General features: G+C 46.9%; 1 protein-coding gene across 4 annotated transcripts in view; it reads left to right on the plus strand.

The window, feature by feature from the left end:
* LOC138681076 (CUGBP Elav-like family member 3-A) overlaps positions 1–6,951 on the plus strand; it is a 236,133-nt gene extending 229,182 nt beyond the window's left edge. For 3 of the 4 annotated variants that reach the window (XM_069768320.1, XM_069768328.1, XM_069768335.1), the window contains exon 13: positions 1,597–6,951. The gene's annotated coding sequence lies outside the window, so the exon portion shown is untranslated. The remainder of the gene's footprint in view (positions 1–1,596) is intronic. The other variant, XM_069768313.1, reaches the window with a different exon arrangement.
* The last annotated feature ends 13,081 nt before the right edge of the window (positions 6,952–20,032 follow it).

Below are 20,032 nucleotides of genomic sequence, written 5' to 3' on the forward strand. Positions count from 1 at the left end.
AATTGATTTAGTCATCAACTAATTTGTGATTTTCCACATTAGAATGGGAACATTTAAACAAGTCAGTAAGTCGTCAGATTTATACATGTCCTTGACGGAGATTAGCCTGAAGATCTAGTAGATTTCCAAGTGAAATTATCAGTGTCCTGCTGGAAGAGCAACTCTGTCTGTGCCCCCATGCCAACACTTCCTGGTATATCAGTGTTATGGATGTAAGGAAATCAGTTTTTTTTCTTTCTTTTTTTTGTGATTTATTGCTGTGTCCCTCTGATAACTCGGGGCACAGGCAGTGTTGTCATACGGACACGAGCCAGGATGTTGGACTCATAACTCCACCTGGATATAGGATATGTTACCCCGAACTCGCAAGCCTACATTTGGTTAATATTATGGAGTCTGACCTCATGGGGGTGGGCATGGGTCTCTGCTCTTTGTCATCTTGTGGCTGTTTTTGATAAAAGGGGTCACCTGCCGTCATTGTGACTTGTACGAGGACTGCTCCCATGCGACTGATTACTGATGCTCCCCTCCCACCATCTTTGTGTGGCCCCTGGTGTGCTGATGTAAAGTCTTGGCAATACTCGATGTGGTCTGTGCATTAATAAATTCTGCTTATGCTGACTCCATCTTCCATTGCTGTCTCCTGTCTGCCTCCACATCTCAGGGGTTCCGTTCCTGTAAGACAGCTGGTTGCATAGAAGGGCATTCCAATAAGGCGGGCAGTAGTCACCCTTACAGTCCTTGTGGATCCACCTGACACGTGGGCATTGCCAAATTCCGCAGGGGAATGAGTGGAGTTACCCTTTAATGGGAGGAGCTTTTAGTCACCATGACATTGCATGAACCATCTAGGATGTGTGACATGTAGCGGGCATGCTGGGAGTTGTAGTTTATGCAGCAGCTAGAGAGTATCCACTTGGAGACCCTGTCCATGTACACCCCAGTGTCATCCATAATCACCTCCACTCCCGTGCACGAGACATTGGGACATGACCCCTCACCCATCCTCTTGTCTCTCCATCGGTCTCTGTCTGTGGTCCCAGAATCTGCTTGATCTTATGGCTGTGATCTCTCATTTGGTGGTGCAACCATGTTTGACTGGCATGGCCCAGCAATAATCCAAAACTCGCTGCTCGGAGGAAGCAAGGATGGAATTGGGCCCTGAGAAAAGCCTTAGCAGGGACAGTCTGCAGCAGATGCTGGGCAAGGTGGTGGTCAGAGCTACTGGTACTAGAGGAAGGGAAGAACATGACAAGTCTTGCCCTGAACCCTCCAGACCACGATCTCCATCTTCTCAAACATGCGGTTCTTCTTGATGATGCTCCTAAGAGCTAGCTGAATCCAGCCCAATCCATAGAGGAGAGACAAAATGAGGGGGCTCCTCTGTACCAGCTGAGACCACCACTCTGCCCAGGCTGCACTATGATGAGATGGAGCAGGTTCCCAGAGTTATGAGACCTGGAGAGATAGTTGTGGGTCAAGATTTCCCGCGAGACCCGTACTGTTCTTTGGCCTCTGACGTCCCCGATGGTGAAGGGTCCACACGCTCTGCGGCCAGAGCCCATGCATTGACTGTGTGTTTGCTTTTCTTTTCAGTGGGTGCACCGGATTTTGGAGATGAAGGGGTTCCTAGGTCCAGCCCCTCACTCTCCGCTTTCTCTTTCCACACCTCGCAAAGGACTTCAACCTTTCTCTGCTGCTGGACAAAGATGGACAATTACTTCAGGGGAAACCGCTAAACAGCTGAATCTGATAATCTCCCAACTCTTAACCAGCAAGGACCTCTAAGGTGGAGAAGTGGAACATTCCTGGATCTGCACACTCTCCGGAGCGGACAGGGTAGACTTGCCGCGTCCAGCCTCACTAGTGGGCACGGGATTTATTTTTTAACTTGGGCAAAATTTTGGGGAAAAAAAAAATTTGTGCCGTAGCGGCTGCCACGGTGGCAGCGGGTGTGCGGCACAGGTATCGGCGGTGATAATGTTGTGTTTAGATTGCGGCTTTTCTTCTGATTTCGCTCATCATTCCTTCTGCAAATAGGTTTTGTTTTTTAAAGACATGGCATTATATGAGAGAGTGAATATTTATAGCGGCTCGGCTATCAGGAGGTGGCGGCGCTGCTCGTCTAGTAGGCAGAGCTGCTGTGTACATACAGAGCATCAGGGCAGCAGTGCAATATCCTATTACCCCTGGCACTCACTGAGCGATGAGTTCCCATCAGGACTGGCAGATGGTACAGCCAAGCAAACACGACCCTTCCTACAGGAATGTGCAGTCCCTAGGGGCCTGAGGGCAAAAATGCATCAATATTGCATTTTAGTCAGTAGAGATTGTGTAAGACATGTGGAGGGGCATTGTGGGAATTGCCCCCTGACAGTGCATTCTGTACCCTCACAGGACGACCTTCTGTGTGGCCCCTTGGAGTAGCTACCTGTTTAGACAGACCTTCAGGGGAACTACCATTGATATGGCCTCCCTCAGAGGAGCAGCTGCCTATTAGGTGGAGCCTCAAAAGGAGAAGCTACCTATTAGATGGAGCCTCAGAGTGGGAGCTGCCTATTAAGCGGAGCCTCAGAGTGGGAGCTGCCTATTTAAAGGATCCTCAGAGGGCGTGCCTCAGAGGAAGAGCCGCGTATTAGGCAGAGCCTCAGAGGTGGAGCTGCTATTGAGCTGCCCATTACCCGGACTATCAGAGGAGGAGCTGCCTATTAGACAGAGCATCAGAGGGGGAGCTACCTATTAGGCGGAGCCTCCGAGAACTATTTTCTATGTGGCTCCTTGGAGAAGTTGCCCATTAGGCAGATCCGCAAAGGTTTCCATCTTTGTGGCTCCTTGAAGGAGGATCTGCCTATAAGACGGAGTCTCATAGGACTACTTTCTGTGTGGCCCCTTGAAGGAGGAGCCGCCTGTTAGGCAGATGCCTCAGAGGACTCCCTACTGTTTGGCCCCTTGAAGAAGGAGCTTCCCGTTAGGCGGAGCCTCAGAGGACTACCTTTCGTGTGGTCCTTTGGAACAGCTACCTGTTAGACAAGTAGGTTGAGGAGGAGTTGTCAAGTAGGTTGAGCCTCAGAGGAGAAGCAGCCCATTAGGCAGAGCTTCAGAGGACTACCTTCTGTGTGGTCCCCCTGGAGGTGGAGCCTTAGATGACTACATGCTATATAGCCTCCTTCACACATCCTGGTGATTCCACTACAGGAAAAAAACATTAATGGTAAGATCTGTGTTTGTCTGCCACCTGTATGGACGTATGTGACATCAGTGTGTCCGTTTGCGCTGATCTGAGGTGCTGACGTTAGAACGCCACTCTCATCATTGTCTCCTGGTCGTGCTCATATCAGCGCAACAAGGCAACAATTATGGAAGTTGTACTCAGCAGCTGTGTATCGCATGTCTAAAATTAAGAATTAAATTAAAAAACTGTATGGGCTCCCGTGCCATTTTCATGACTAGCAGAGGGAAATCCTACAGCTGATGTTAATATTCTGAGAAAGAGGTGTAAGATAGTGCTTATTGCATGTGTTGGTGGACACTCACTTAGCAACGAGATTCGGTCACACAGGCACGTTTTTCTCACAAAACAGTCCATGCAGTTTATTTAGGACTCATAAACCACCATGTTAAACCTCACACATATAGTTCATAGCACTTCATAGTATACGACTTCCTTCACTTTCCAGATACTACACCCGCCAGTCCTCCTCTGACTAGGAGGTGTCCATGCGCTATATCAATGTCTCTATTCACTTAACACAACATTAAGTTGCAGTCTCTAAACACGCCGGACCTCACTCCGTCCAGTTACCGTGGGAGACCACACAGTTCATTAACTTCTATGGAACATCATAGACACTAACAGTCTGTTCCACTGGCAGATACTTGTCTGCCCATAACCCCCTTTATCTTACAGGAGCTCCTGCTCCACACTCTGACTCCTCGTCAGTCCTCACTCCCAGGGAAGCTGCCTAACTGGGATCACCATCTGGGACCGTGTCTTGCTCACCTGGCCACCCGACAGTTCGAGACCCACAGAAGGACGGTAGCTTCCCCAACACAGTAGCCGTCACAGGCTCTGCAGGACCATGGCCTCACCCTGTGCTCTTCGGGAATCCAGTCCTACTAACAGGACCTTCTAACACAGAGGCCATCCAGGTCTACGGCCTCTCTATGTGCTATTCAGGACGTCCGTGCATCATGGGACCACCCAACACACAGCCCTTCAAGTCCATTGCCTCTCCATGTGCTCTTCAGGAATCCAGTCCTACTCCCAGGACATTCCAACACACAGGCCATCCAGGTCACATTATATCACAGTAGCCATCTCCATAGGTGAGAGGTGTGTATGGTTGGCCAGACCCGCCCAGCTCTCCGACTAACCCTGTAAGTCTCCCTTTACAACTACACAAACACTTGTGGGACTACAGGTTCCAGAGCAACATTACTGGCTTACATCGTAGAGGACATTCTCCTTCTCTGCGACACATACCGGCCATTCACAATGACACCAGTCACTGTCTCACCATCATAGTTACACCTGCGACTGCCATGCATTCCCGTGGCCTCAATATGCCTCTGTGCGTATTCTATGGGGAACATACAATGCCCCCTTGCTGTAACAGGGGTCACTGCATAACAGAGGACAATATCCCAAAAGATTCGCAGGCTGTTAATATCAGCTGACAGCTGTTTGCTTAACCTTTCCTGTTGAATTTACTGTGGACCCCAGAAAAAATTGACATACGGTCCCCCTATAAATTCAAAACCAGCAAAGGCTAAATAGATATCTGTGGGTTGATATTAATAGCCTGAGAAGGGGTCAAAGATATTGTTGTCCCCCAGACTACCAACATTAGCCTTTATCCCAGATTATTAACGTCAGCCCCCGGCCGTTGCAGGCTATGAAAATTAAGCGGGAGCCAAAGCCGTTTTTTTTTCTAATTGAATTCTTTATTTTACACAGAATGTACACAGCATATGCTGAATATAACTCCCATCATAATCTCCTGGTTATGCTGATTTCAGTACAACCAGGAAACAATAATGAGAGGTTGTTCCACGGCGCCAGCACGTGTCACACTGATGAGACATGGATGTGATCCATGTGTCATCAGTGTGCACGTGTGCTGCACACATTTTATGAGTGCTGCTGATAAAATACATGTCTGTGGGTTTGTCACACGGACACACGGTGAGAAACCTGACATGTGCGCATCACCATTGAATACAATGGATATGCATGTGTCAGTAATTGTGGCCCTAAAAATACAGACTGCATGCAGACACAGAAAAATGGATGTGTGAAGGGGAGCCTACACTGACTTTCAGAAAAACTGCCATGGATGTGGCCCTTCTGAGGAGGCACTACCTGTTATGTGGTCCCACAGAGGAGGAACCAATTTCAATGTGTCCCTTTCAAGTGGGAGATACATTTTGATCTACACCCTAAGAGTAGCACCATTCTGTTGTGGCCTCTATCCTCGCCGTGGTACCTCACGAGGAAAGCTTTTATTTTCTGGGACCTGGAAAGAGATGCTATTCCTCCAAATAAGAAGTTGTCTTCATACAAATGCAAAGTTACCATTCTATGTGGTCCAGGGTGGACAAGGTGAGCCACTTACTGTGTAGCTTAAAAGCAGAAGTAGTAGAGTCATCCTCCTTGTCGCCCTCCAAAAGGTTAGTCACCTTAGAGGTGGCACCAAAAGGAGAGGCTGTACCCTAGGTGACCCCTACCAAGGCTACTTTCTTTCTCTGTGCACTGGAATTACATGACTAGTAATCCACTTTTAGACCCTTAAGAGGAGGGTTTACCTTCACAACATTTCCCCATAGGAAGAGCTTCTGCTCATGTGGTTCCTCATGGGAGGAGTTTATTTCCTTGTGGAATTTCTCCTTTAGACACCTAATGTTATATTTCAGTTAGTGTGTAGCCATCAGCTCCAGAGGGGCAGCACTGTTGACGGGACTCTCTGTCAGGGGTGGGAAAATTTGTCTCACACTGAGCACCCCAAAATGGAGGCTGGCCGAAGACAGAAACCTCACTGGAGTAATATACAAACCTAATCAGACTGCAGCCTTGTCTCAACCCAGGACTGAGGTGTTTTCTAATTGAACAATTGCACAGCCACCATCTTGGGGGACACATATCATGGGCACTTTTTGCTGTTTAGTTATTTCCACTTTTATAAACACCCCTCCCACCATTGATTTGTACTTATGTACAATTTGTGAATCATTCCGTGTATTATAAGGCACAGTCTACTTCAAGGGGATGTCCATGGTTAGAAAGAAGGCTGCGGTATTGTCTACAACTAGAAACAGCGCCTCTCTTGCTTGTAGTTTGGGACAAAAAAGGTGGTGGGGCAAGAAACTTAGGATTTTTTTTCCAATTTTGGGCAGCCCCTGTAAGCAAATCCAGAAATATACCGTTATGTAGGTTCAATATGCCCGCCACTCCAAGAAAATAGCACCAAATGCTGCCATGACAGGTACAGGCCAGGGATAACCCTATTAATGTGGTTACGACAGCAGCGTCCACCGACTCCCCGCCCCTGCAGGACACCGCACACAGAAGAGATAATACATCTTTACATTTTGTGTCATCTGTGACTAATCGAGGAGTGACGTTCTCACCCCTAGAGTGGACCAATCATAATCTACATATCAAAAGGTTGAGGATGTCCAATTAGCGGCACTCACACAGAAAGGTAAATGTTTACAAAATCCGAAACTTTCAGGACATGTACACAAGAGAAAAGTCGCTGCAGTTTTAATGTTAAATCCAGAGATTTCTGTTTGTGGGAGGGGGAGAGGGTATTTTAATATAAATGTGGGGGGAGGGGCTATATCAGACAGGTCCATGGCCATTATATAACGATAACTTATTTCTTATTTATTGACCATTATTTTCAATTATTTAATTTATATCTGGCTAAATTAAATAAATTTGATGAAGTGAATGAGAGATGTATTTTTCCTTTATAACCTGACAGCAGCACAGAGGAATTCAGACATAATGTACATTAATTCTTATACTTATGTATTGTTGAAAGAGCAAGGTCACAGCAGCAGAATATACCATATACAACATGAAAGGAGCAGGGTCACAGCAGCACAGTTAATGTCATGTACAGCATGGAAGGAGCAAGGTCACAGCAGCACATAGGATGTCACACAGATCGGAAGAAAGTTCACAGTAGTACAGAAGTTGCCACACACAGCGTGGAATGAGTAGGGTCACAGCAGCACAGAGGATGTCATACACAGCATAAAAGGAGCAGGGTCACAGCAACACAGAGGATATCATACTCTGTTCCTTCCATGCTGTGTATGACATCCCCTGTGCTGCTGTGACCCTGCTCCTTCCGTGCTGTGTAACAGCAGCACAGAACATGTCATACACAACATGCAAGGAGCAGGGTCACAGGAGCACAGAGGAGGTCATACCCAGCATGGAAGGAGCAGGGTGACAGTAGCACAGAGGATGTCAAACACAGCATGGAAGGAGCAGGGTCACAGCAGCACAGAGGATGTCATACAGCTTGAAAGGAGCATGGTCACAGCAGCACAGAGGATGTCATACAGCATGGAAGGAACAGGGTCAGATAAGCATAGAGGATGTCATACACTTCATGGAGGTAGCAGGGTCAGAGCAGCGCAGAGGATGTCATACACAGCATGGAAGGAGAAGGGTCACAGCAGCACAGAGGATGTCATACAAACAGCGTGGAAGGAGCAGGGTCACAGCAGCACAGAGGATGTCATACACTTCATGTAAGTAGCAGGGTCACAGCAGCGCAGAGGATGTCATACACAGCATGGAAGGAGCAGGATCACAGCAGCACAGGGGATGCAATACTTAGCATGGAAGGAGCAGGGTCACAGCAGCACAGGGGATGTCATACACGGAATGGAAGGAGCTGAGTCACAGCAGCATAGAGGATGTTATGCACAGCATGGAAGGAGCAGGGTCACAGCAGCACAAAGGATGTCATACACAACATGAAAGGAGCAGGGTCACAGCAGCACAGAACATGTCATACACAACATGCAAGGAGCAGGGTCACAGGAGCACAGAGGAGGTCATACCCAGCATGGAAGGAGCAGGGTGACAGTAGCACAGAGGATGTCATACACTTCATGTAAGTAGCAGGGTCACAGCTGCGCAGAGGATGTCATACATAGCATGGAAGGAGCAGGGTCACAGCAGCACAGGGGATGTCATACACAGCATGGAAGGAGCAGGGTCACAGCAGCACAGGGGATGTCATACACGGAATGGAAGGAGCTGAGTCACAGCAGCATAGAGGATGTTATGCACAGCATGGAAGGAGCAGGGTCACAGCAGCACAAAGGATGTCATACACAACATGGAAGGAGCAGGGTCAAAGCAGCACAGATGAGGTCACACACAGCATGGAAGTAGCAGGATGACAGCCGCACAGAGGATGTAACACACAGCATGGAAGGAGCAGAGTCACAGAAGCACAGAGGAAGTCATACAGAGTGCGGAAGGAGCAGGGTCACAGCAGCATAGAAGATGTAATACACAGTATATAAGGAGCAGGGTAACAGCAGCACAGAGGATATTATACACAGGTTGGAAGGAGCGGAGTCATAGCAGCACACAGGAGGTCATACACACAGCATGGAAGTAGGATGACAGCAGCACAGAAGATGTAATGCACAGCATGGAAGGAGCAGGGTCACAGCAGCACAGAGGATGTCATACACACAGCATGGAAGGAGCAGGATCACAGCAGCACAGATGTAATACACAGCATGGAAGGACCAGAGTCACAGCAGCACAGATGATGTCATACAGAGTATGTTAAGACCATAGTCACAGCAGCACAGAGGATGCCATACCCAGTATGGAAGAACGGTCACAGCAGCACAGAGGATGTCGTGCACAGTATGGAAGGAGCAGGGTCATAGCAGCTCAAAGGATGTCACACACAGCATGGATGGATCAGGGTCATAGCATCACAGAGGATGTCATACACAACAAGGAAGGAGCAAGGTCACAGCAGCACAGAGAATGTCATTGTCATGAACTGCAGTGATTTATTTATATCCCACTTCCCAGTTCCGGTTTGAAACTTGCAGCTCTCTGGTGCCTCTCTACCCTAAGGTCAGCCAGGGAACTGCACCTAGGATAATTAGTCGCCAGAAAGGCTGCCTGCTTGTGTACTGGCTATTGGACATGCTTTCGTGAGGATGATATAATTATTCCCAGCTGCAGCCAAGCAACACACTTATAAACCCCATTCCGTCACTGCCAGTGTTACCCAACCAGCTCCATACGATCTACTGCCACCAGCTCCTATTCCTATGACTATTTGCGGGTCAGGAGCCAACCCAATCAGTAGCGTAATTTACTTCAGAGTACGCTGGAGGTACGCTTTAGAGCAAGGAGGACGAGATTAGTAAATATTATAGGTTTTACTCCCAAAAACATTAGGCTGTGTTAACAAAAGTATATAAAACAATATTACCAAAATGAGACAATTATCATATGTACAGATCGATCACAAAATAAGGATTAAAGATGAAAGTAAACTTACATTTTGGCACAATAAAATGAATATGCCATGTTTTGAGTATATACCAAAAAGGCCAATGGCTTTGCAGACACTTGCCTGTGGGTGATGACAGCCCCCCTTCGCCTGAGGAAAAAAACAGATTTTCTCCTTCTCACTATGCCTTCATGTGTAATCCTATACTTCTTCCCCCCTCCCTCAGGAATTTTTATGGCTTTGAGCTGCGAAAGCCAGACTCTGTGTAAAACCCCTCAGCAAGCATGGGATTCTTTGTTCTTGTAAAGTTAGATATACTGGCACCGATCAGGGCTAGAGATATAATGATTATATATTCCGGATGTCCATCGAGAGATCTGTAGCTCACGGAAATCGTTAGGAGCTAAACCCAATGAGTGCAAGGAGTGGGTTTCTCCACAATGTTTACACTTAAACGATTCCCCCGACATGGTGATCATCGTGATCATTGTGTCGTTCGTATAAGAGGTTCATACAACGAGCTATGTATAAAAATGATTTTGTCACAGCTCTAAGAAAGGGGAGGATTCAGCTCTGAGTGTGGTCACCACAGAGGAAGTGCCTTGGTTTTAAGCTGGGAAATATGTGAGTGAAGCAGTGGTCTTCCAGTGTCTTTTGTCCGGGGTCTAGCTGCTATACAGAGGTGTGATATGCATTTAGATGTGTTGCCCATCCCCCACAGCACACGGTCAGCCATGAGATGAAATGACCTAATGAAATGTAAGTGTTCTCTTCAACTTTAATCCCATTTTATTTGTAATTGCACTGTACGTACGAGACTTGTCTTTATAATATCTTTTTATACTTCTGTAAACACTGCCTACTTTTTTGGAGTAAAAATATAAAATTACTAGCTTTGTCTCCTTGCTCTATAACGTACAGTCACATCTTCTGAAGTGAATTACGCTACTAATCTGGGTTGGCTCCGGACCCGTTAGTAATTATCAAATCGGAGCTGGTGGTGTCCTGTGCATTTGTGAGGCTTTGTAGCGATGGCGGCGTTAATAATTACACAGGTCTGCGTTTAAAAAGCTGTTTGATTATTTTCATCTAATTTCCATGTATTTTGGTGTGCTGAAAACGAAAAAAATATTGAAAAAAATTCTGGACGTCAGGATTTGCCACAAAATGCAAAATTCTCTTCAAATTTAGTATATTTTTCTCAATTTTTGGTATTTTTTTTATCTTAGGGTTTTGAAAGTCAAAATTACTATTAATTAATTCACATCAATGCATTGAAGATATACAATGCCAAAAAAATATAACTTTCAAAGAAAAGAACTTTCAGAGTGAGCTAATGAAACCAGCATTAACATGTTGCAAGCTGAACGAGCATGCTCTGACATGCTCGGGCTTGATTGAATTGTTTTATCTCGGTTCTCGCCTGTTCACACTTTTTCATCTCAGTTTGTGTTAGCTCGTCATATTCAACCGTGTTTCCCAAAATTAGCATTATGGCTCAGCGGAAGTGTATTTATTCGCCTGACAGTTTCTGTTACATTTGTGGTGAATATCCTCAAAAAGAAGGGTGGTTTGCATTTAAAGAGGTCGTAGAGAAATTTTTAGGCCATAACAAAGACCCTGACTACAAAAAAATCGTCGGACAAATGCTGAAAGCATTTCAAGCTTTAGGTTGCCTGATGAGTTTGAAAGTGCATTTCCTTCATTCCCACCTTGACAACTTTCCTGAAAATGTGGGAGCTGTGAGTGAAGAGCAAGGTGAACGACTCCACCAGAACATTATAGAGATGGAAAGAAGATACCAGGGAAGATGGAGCATTACAATGATGGCAGACTACTGTTGGACGCTTCAGAGAGACATTTCAGATGCTACTCACAAGCGTAAATGTACCAAGAGAAGCCTCACAGGGAAGAAGAATCAATTTTAGTGTGTGTTAGTGAGCTCATTGCAGTTAAAAATGATTTTCATGAAAGATTTGTAATAAAAAATTAATTTTATGAGTCTATTTTGATTTATTTTGAGGTATTGTCTTATTTAACATACCGTATATACTCGAGTATAAGCCGAGATTTTCAGCCCAAATTTTTGGGCTGAAAGTGCCCCTCTCGGCTTATACTCGAGTTAAGGTGGGTGGCAGGGTCGGCGGGTGAGGGGGAGAGGGCGCTGAGGTATACTTACCTAGTCCCAGCGATCCTGACGCTGCCCCTGCCGTCCCACAGTCTTCGGTGCTGCAGCTCTTCCCCTCTTCAGCGGTCACGTGGGACCGCTCATTAGAAAAATGAATAGGCGGCTCCACCTCCCATAGGGGTGGAGCCGCCTATTCATTTCTCTAATCAGCGGTAACGGTGACCGCTGATAGAGGAAGAAGCTGCGGCACTGAAGACCAGCTGTGACAGGCAGAGTGAGCTTCAGGATCGCTGGGACTAGGTAAGTATGTAATATTCACCTGTCCGCGTTCCGGGCGCCGCTCCATCTTCCCGGCGCCTCCATCTTCCCGGCGTCTGCGCTCTGACTGTTCAGGTCAGAGGGCGCGATGACGCATATAGTGTGCGCGGCGCCCTCTGCCTGATCAGTCAGAGCAGAGAGACGCCGGGACCGGACGCTGGGAGCTGCAAGCAAGAGGGGTGAGTATGTGTTTTTTTTTTTTATTGCAGCGGCGGCGGCACAGATTTATGTGGAACATCTATGGGACAAAATGAACGGTGCCGAGCACTATATGGCACAGCTATGGGACAAAATGAACGGTGCAGAGCTCTATATGGGGCACAGCTATGGGACAAAATGAACGGAGCAAGCACTATATGGGGCACAGCTATGGGACAAAATGAACGGTGCAGAGCTCTATATGGGGCACAGCTATGGGACAAAATGAACGGTGCAGAGCTCTATATGGGGCACAGCTATGGGACAAAATGAACGGTGCAAGCACTATATGGGGCACAGCTATGGGACAAAATGAACGGTGCAAGCACTATATGGGGCACAGCTATGGGACAAAATGAACGGTGCAGAGCACAGTATGGGGCATAGCTATGGGACAAAATGAACGGTGCAGAGCACAGTATGGGGCACAGCTATGGGACAAAATGAACGGTGCAAGCACTATATGGGGCACAGCTATGTGACAAAATGAACGGTGCAAGCACAGTATGGGGCACAGCTATGGGACAAAATGAACGGTGCAGAGCACTATATGGGGCACAGCTATGGGACAAAATGAACGGTGCAGAGCACAGTATGGGGCACAGCTATGGGACAAAATGAACGGTGCAGAGTACTATATGGGGCACAGCTATGGGACAAAATGAACGGTGCCGAGCACAGTATGGGGCACAGCTATGGGACAAAATGAACGGTGCCGAGCACAGTATGGGGCACAGCTATGGGACAAAATGAACGGTGCAGAGCATATATGGGGCACAGCTATGGGACAAAATGAACGGTGCAGAGCATATATGGGGCACAGATATGGGACAATAATGAATGGTGCCGAGCACAGTATGGGGCACAGCTATGGGACAAAATGAACGGTGCAGAGCACTATATGGGGCACAGCTATGGGACAAAATGAACGGTGCTGAGCACAGTATGGGGCACAGCTATAGGACAAAATGAACGGTGCAGAGCACTATATGGGGCACAGCTATGGGACAAAATGAACGGTGCAGAGCACTATATGGGGCACAGCTATGGGACAAAATGAACGGTGCAGAGCACTATATGGGGCACAGCTATGGGACAAAATGAACGGTGCAGAGCTCTATATGGGGCACAGCTATGGGACAAAATGAACGGTGCAGAGCAGTATATGGGGCACAGCTATGGGACAAAATGAACGGTGCAGAGCTCTATATGGGGCACAGCTATGGGACAAAATGAACGGTGCAGAGCAGTATATGGGGCACAGCTATGGGACAAAATGAACGGTGCAGAGCTCTATATGGGGCACAGCTATCGGACAAAATGAACGGTGCAGAGCAGTATATGGGGCACAGCTATGGGACAAAATGAACGGTGCAGAGCTCTATATGGGGCACAGCTATCGGACAAAATGAACGGTGCAGAGCATATATGGGGCACAGATATGGGACAATAATGAATGGTGCCGAGCACAGTATGGGGCACAGCTATGGGACAAAATGAACGGTGCAGAGCCCAGTATGGGGCACAGCTATGGGACAAAATGAACGGTGCAGAGAACTATATGGGGCACAGCTATGGGACAGAATGAACGGTGCAGAGCACTATATGGGGCACAGCTATGGGACAAAATGAACGGTGCAGAGCACTGTATGGGGCACAGCTATGAGGAAATATGAACGGTGCAGAGCACTATATGGGGCACAACTATGGGGAAATAATGATCTATTTTTATTTTTGAAATTCACCGGTAAATGCTGCATTTCCACCCTAGGCTTATACTCGAGTCAATAAGTTTTCCCAGTTTTTTGTGGCAAAATTAGGGGGGTCGGCTTATACTCGGGTTGGCTTATACTCGAGTATATACGGTAGTTACTTAAATTGTCAGAAAACGTGATGTCCTATGACAAAAGGGAGGTCATTTTCGGATTCAGTGTATTTAAAAACATAAAGATTTCGTGGAATAGCCAAAACAGCTGTTGAAAAATGTTTTTTGCAGACCTGTGTTATTGTTCCCACCTGAGTTGGAGTAGTTATATCGCCCTCGCTGCAGTATGCCCATTAGCCAATACAAAGTAAGGCAGCCTTTCTGGTGACTAATTATCCTAGGTGCAGTACCATGTCTGACCTGAGGGTAAGGGGGGCGCTCAAGGTCTGCAAGGTCCAATCCGGAAGTGGGATATAGATGCATCCCCTTCAGAAAGTACCAAAGGCAACCAAATGACCCCGGTTGATGACAAATTGGTGTGAGTGGTGGGGATGATAAAGGTATCCTCCCCACGAACCGTCACACATTTGTCTTATAACATGGCTGACCATGCGGCGTGGGGGAGGGGCGACATCAAACTGCATCAGAGAGTCTCTCTTTAGCTGTCTCCCTGGGCAAAAAACTAGTGCAAAATGAGCTCCCACTATCTTATTCCCCCTCCCCCCCCCGGTAATGACATGACTGAGTGGGCTGAGTTATGAAAGCACTCCTCTTTTCTAAGCAACCAAAACTTCCATAATTTCATAACTCGGTGGGGCAAGCTCGTGGCATGACTACATGACTACCATTGATCTTGGTTCAAGAGTAGCGTTCTATTAAGTCTAAACATGGCTTGGCTATGTTTCTTGGGTAAGCAGTATTACGTATCTCAGTTTCTGCTGGTACAGGACATTAGAAAAACACTGTGCGTGTCGCTCTACCCTGGCACATCCCAAATATGTAACTTTTACACCTATCTCACTACCTGGGATGAATTATTCCATCTTGAATAACTCTCTGATTGCACATGGTTCAGACAAAGGAAGGTTTTCTGCTAACCCACGCATTCTTGAGGGAGGGGGAACAGAGTCACACACGGGAGATTCACGTTACAACTGTATTGTCAGCAGGGAGAAGGAATTGGGAGGAAGCGGGTTCAAAAGCCTACAGTGTGTGTCTGTACCCAAACCTAATGGATGTAGCAGAACTCAGTGTGCGGCATAATAGAGAATCAAATACATAATATTCCTGACAGTCTTAAACATCATGGAAAGCACAGTGTCACAACAGCACAGAGGAGGTCATACACAGCATGTAATGAGCAGGGTCACGCAGCATAGAAGATGTCAGACTCATAGAGCATGGATGGAGTAGGGTCACGGCAGCACAAAGGATGTCATACACAGCATGGAAAGATCAGGGTGTCTGCAGCACAGAGAATATCATACACAGCATGGAAGGAGCAAGGCCACAGCAGCAGAGTGGATGCCATACATATAGCATGGAAGGAGCAGGGTCACGCAGCACAGAGGATGTCATACAGAGCATGGAAGGAGCAGGGTCACAGCAGCACAAATAATGTTACACATAGCATGGAAGGAACAGGGTCTCAGCAGCACAGAGGATGTCATATACAGCATGGAAGAAGCAAAGTCACAGCAGCTGATTGGATGCCATACATGCAGCATGGAAGGAGCAGGGTCACAGCAGCACACAGGATGTCATACACAGATCAGAAGCAGCAAGATCACAGCAGAACAGAGGTTGTCACACACAGCGTGGAATGAGCAGGGTCACAGCAGCACAGAGGATGTCATACACACCGCATGAAAGGATCAGAGTCACAACCACACAGAGGATGTCATACACAGCATGGAATGAGCAGAGTCACAGCAGCACAGAGGAGGTCTGTCACGGTTCACTGGGAGGATACCTTTATCGTCCCCACCACTCACACCAACTTGTCATGAAGCGGGGTTGTTTGGTTGCCCCAGGTTCTTTCTGAAGGGGATTTATCTATATCCTATTTCCCAGTTTCGGTTTGGACCTTTCAGCTCTCTGGCGCCCTCCTTACCCTCAAGTCAGACAGGGTACTGCACCTAGGACAGTTAGTCGCCGCAAAGGCTGCCTTACTTTGTACTGGCTGGTGGGCACACTGCAGCGAGGGCGATATAACTTCTCCCACTCAGGTGGGAACAATAATTATCAACATCGCCAGTTGCTACAAAGCCTCCCAAACGCACAGGACCAATCCACTGCCACCAGCGCCAATTTTTTAATTATTAACGGGTCCGTTGCCAACCCAAATTAGTAGTGTAATTCACTTCAGAAGACGTGACAGTTCATTATAGAGCAAGGAGAGACAAAGCTAGTAATTTTATATATTTTACTCCAAAAAAGGTTGGCAATGTTTACAGAAGTAAAACAAGATATTAAAAAGAAGACAAGTATTGTATGTACAGTACAATTACAAATAAAAGGGGATTAAAGTTGAAAAAATGCTTACATTTTGTTCAGATCATTTCATCTCATGGCTGACCATGTGCTCAGGGGACACATCAAGATGCATTACACCCCTGTCTCGCAGATAGATCCTGGACAAAGATGAACAAAGACTGCTGTCCCTCTCACTTATCTCCTGGCCTAAAACCAATGCACTCCCCCTGCGGTCACCTTACTCAGATGCTGAATCCTCCCTGTTCTTAAAGTTATGACAAACCATTTCTATACATAACTCGCTGTATGAACCTCATATAAGAACGTCACAATGATCAGGATATTCACCACGTCAGGGAGGTTCTTTTAAGTATAAACACGGCGGTGATACATGAACCCCTTATGGAGAAATCTGCTCCTTGCAACTCTTAGCGATTTCATTGAGCCATAAATGTAGTAACATAGTAACATAGTTATTAAGGTTGAAGGAAGACTTTACGTCCATCTAGTTCACCCCATAGCCTAACCTAACATGCCCTAACATGTTGATCCAGAGGAAGGCAAAAAAAAAACGTGGCAAATAGTAAGCTCCACCTTGGGGAAAAAAATTCCTTCCCGACTCCACACGGCAATCAGACTAGTTCCCTGGATCAACGCCCTATCAAGGAATCTAGTATATATACCATGCAACATTATACTTTTCAAGAAAGGTATGGAATCCCCTCTTAAATTTAAGTAATGAAACACTCATTACAACATCATTCGGCAGAGAGTTCCATAGTCTCACTGCTCTTACAGTAAAGAACCCGCATCTGTTATTATGCCTAAACCTCCTTTCCTCCAGACGTAGAGGATGCCCCCTTGCCCCTGTCTCAGGTCATAGATCTCTAGATGGAAATCCGGAATATATAATCCTTATATCTCTAGCCCGGAACTTTGCCAGTATATATAACTTTAAAAGAACAATAGAGTCCCAAGCAGTTTCTGTACCAGTTTTGGCTGGTATTAGGCGGGAAGGGGAATGAGGAGTTTTAGGGACAGGCTGGCTTTTGCAGCTCCGAGCCAAAAAAATCTTCAGCAATTCCAGTGAGTGTTGCTGGCACACTGGGCTCACATTACACTATATAGCAGGGGGAGGGAAAAGCCCCTAGCGTGTGTCTGAAAAGCCATGGACCTTTTAGGTATATACTCAAAACATGGCATATTTATATTATCATGACAAGGTCAAACACACAGCATGAAAGTAGAAGGATGACAGCCCAGAGGATGTAATACACAGCATGGAAGGAGCAGGGTAAAAGCAGCACAGAGGATGTCATACAGACTGTGGAAGGAACAAGGTCACAGCAGCACAGAGGATGTCATATACACAGCATGGAAGGAGCAGGCGCACAGCAGCACAGATGTAATACACAGCATGGAAGGACCAGAGTCATAGCAGCACAGAGGATGTCATACACAGTATGGAAGTAGGATCACAGCATCACAGAGGATGTCATACACAACATGGAAGAAGGGACACAGAAGAACAGAGGATGTCATACACAGTATGAAAGGAACAGAGTCACAGCAGCACAGAGAGCATCATACACAGTGTCATGAATCACAGGGGGGGATATTTCTATTCCACCGCTGACACCAATATGTCATGAACTGGGGTTGCTTGGTTGGCACCGGTTCTTTTCTTTATCCCACTTCCCAGTTCCGGTTTGGAACTTGCAGGTCTGTGGCGCCCCCTTACCCTCAGGTCAGACAGGTTACTGCAGCTAGGATAATTAGTCACCAGAAAGGCTGCCTTACTATGTACTGGCTAATGGGCACACTGCAGAGAGGATGATATAGTTACTCCCACTCAGGTGGGAACAATAATTATCAACGCTGTCCATCGCTACCAGTTTTCCCAATGGCTCAGGACACTTCCGCTCACCAACATCTCCTATTTCTTAATTAATAGCAGGTCAGGAGCCAACCCAATTAATAGCATAATTTACTTCAGAGGATGTGTAAGTACATTATAGAGCAAGGAGAAACTAAGCTAGTAATTTTTTATATTTTACTCCAAAAGGTAGGCAGTGTTTAAAAACGTATAGAAAGATTTTAAAAGGAGACAAGTATTGGATGTACAGACAATTACAAAAATAACAGGGATTAAAGAGGAAAATAAACTTACAGTTGCTTATGTCATTTTATAGCAGAATATGTGGTGCGGGGGAGGGGCGATACATCAAGATGCATTGCAGAGTGTCTCTCAGCTAGTTCCCTGGACAAAGACTATTGAAAAATGAGCTCCCACTCACTTATACCCCCTGGTCCAGACATCACTAAGTGGGCGGAGCTATGGACTCCACTCCACTTTCCAAAATGACTCAGAACTTTATTAAAACTCATATTTGTCCTAACGCATGCTGGGAACCTTCTAGAGTGACAACAGACATATTGCATGTCTTCTCACGAGGTTAGCTTCCATTTAAGTCTACACACGGGGTAGCTGGGTGACCCGGTTAAGTAGTAATCCATTTCTCTGTTTCTGCTAGGCGCTGCGCTTAGAAAATGCACTGGTGTTTAGCCCTATTGTTGCACATCCCAAATCTGTAACTTTCATATCTCTGTCACCACCTGGGGTCGAATTATTCATCATGAATATCTTTCACGCAAATCAGCAAACGCATGGCTGCAAACAAAAGAACTAGTTTTCTGCTAACCCCCGCATTCTTGAGGGAGAGGGAACAGAGTCAAACACTGGAGTTTCACGTTACAGTTGTATTGTCAGCAGGGAGAAAGAGCTGGGAGGAAAGGGGGTTGGAAAGCCCACAGCATGTGTCTATACTCAGCTCTAATGGATGTAGCAGAGCTCAGTGTGCGTGATAATAGACAATCAAATACACCATATTCCTGACACCTCCCCCTTTTCGACTGCGCTACGGAGGCAGGACCTCTCTGTATTCCTCCATGTGCAGTTCGGCAGGTTCGTTCCGGCGGGACAACCTGTCTGCATTGCCATGCTCGAAGCCCGTTTTGTGTTTGACTGTAAAGTCATACTGCTGGAGGGCAAGACTCCAGCACAGCAACCTTCTGTTGGTACCAGACACGGATTGCAGCCAGAGCAGAGGGTTGTGGTCGGTCACCACAGTGAAGGTCCGACCGTACAGGTAGGGCTGCAAATGTTGCAGGGCCCAGACCATGGCCAGGCACTCCTCAATGGTGGAATAGGCCACTTCCCTCGACAGAAGCTTCCGATTCAGGTACAACACGTGGTGCTCTTGGTTCCCGAGTCGAGGCTGAGCACAGCACCGAGCCCAAACTTGCTGGCATCGGTCTGTACCAGGAACGGTTGACTGCTTTTAACACGGGAGAGTTGCACAGGGCTGTTTTCAAAGCCCAGAAAGCCACCTCACAGCCATCCATCCAGTCGACTAGGGTAGCCTCTTCCTGGTAAGGTCCGTCAAGGGTTTTGCCAGGGTAATAAAGTTTTGTACAATGCGCCTATAGTACCCTGCAGTGCCCAGGAAGGACATCACCTGTTTCTTGGTCCTAGGGGTGGGCCAGGAAGCGATCGCACATGCCACCCCTGTGCTGCTGGCAGACACATGCCCCCCCGTGCTGCTGGAAGACACATCCCCCCGTGCTGCTGGCAGACACCCCCCCCCCCTGTGCTGCAGGCAGACACATGCCCCCTGTGGTGCTGGAAGACACATG

Source organism: Ranitomeya imitator, chromosome 1, assembly GCF_032444005.1.
Source record: "Ranitomeya imitator isolate aRanImi1 chromosome 1, aRanImi1.pri, whole genome shotgun sequence".
NCBI lineage: Eukaryota > Metazoa > Chordata > Amphibia > Anura > Dendrobatidae > Ranitomeya > Ranitomeya imitator.